The 800-nt window shown below is 31.9% G+C and overlaps 1 pseudogene; it reads left to right on the forward strand.

Annotated features, from left to right (window-relative positions):
• Nucleotides 1-14: 14 nt before the first annotated feature.
• Nucleotides 15-166, forward strand: LOC119470461 (annotated as a pseudogene).
• Nucleotides 167-800: the final 634 nt, after the last annotated feature.

Here is an 800-nt window from a genome sequence, read left to right on the forward strand (position 1 = left end):
AAAAAAAAAAAAAAAATTGTATACTTTCAGGGATCATTTCTGTAGTTTGTTACTAGAGAAGTTTCTCTGAACGTGTAGAACACTGGAAACCACGAGGAGGAGGCACAACATTCTCTCCTGAGCACTTTTTAAAATGACTGAAACTAATAGGTGAATTTAGCAGAGTCACAGAATACCAAATCATATTCAAAAATCACTTTTATTCAGATATACTGTTACAATTAGAAAATATTTTTAATATATACACTATTTATAAAAGCATCAAAAACATTAAATATTTAGGAATAAATTTAATGAAAGATATGCAAGGACCCCCACTGAAAAACTATAAAAAATTCAGAACAAATTAAAGACTAATGGACTAAAGAAGAAAAGTAATCACATGATCATTTCAATACAGGCAAAAAGTCATTTAACCAATGTCAATAATTTTTTATTATTAAAAATATTGTTTAGAAAACTGGAATATAGGCCGGGCGCAGTGGCTCACACCTGTAATCCTAGCACTTTGGGAGGCCAAGGTGGGTGGATTGCCTGAGCTCAGGAGTTCGAGACAAGCCCAGGCAGCATGGAAAAACCCGTCTTTATTTAAAAAATAAATAAAATTTTAAAAAAAGAAGACTGGAATAAAAAGGAATCCCTTTAGATATAATTACCAAAAACATATATTAAATGTTCATTTGTTTATGTCTGGATGAGAAAGCATCCCACAGTGTAGTGGCTTAAAGCTACAACAATTTACATTCTTTATGATTCTGTGGGTCATTAATTTGGAGTGTCACAAGATGGGCAGTTTTTCT

This window comes from Cebus imitator, unplaced genomic scaffold, assembly GCF_001604975.1.
Source record: "Cebus imitator isolate Cc_AM_T3 unplaced genomic scaffold, Cebus_imitator-1.0 Scaffold0, whole genome shotgun sequence".
Taxonomy (NCBI): Eukaryota; Metazoa; Chordata; class Mammalia; order Primates; family Cebidae; genus Cebus; species Cebus imitator.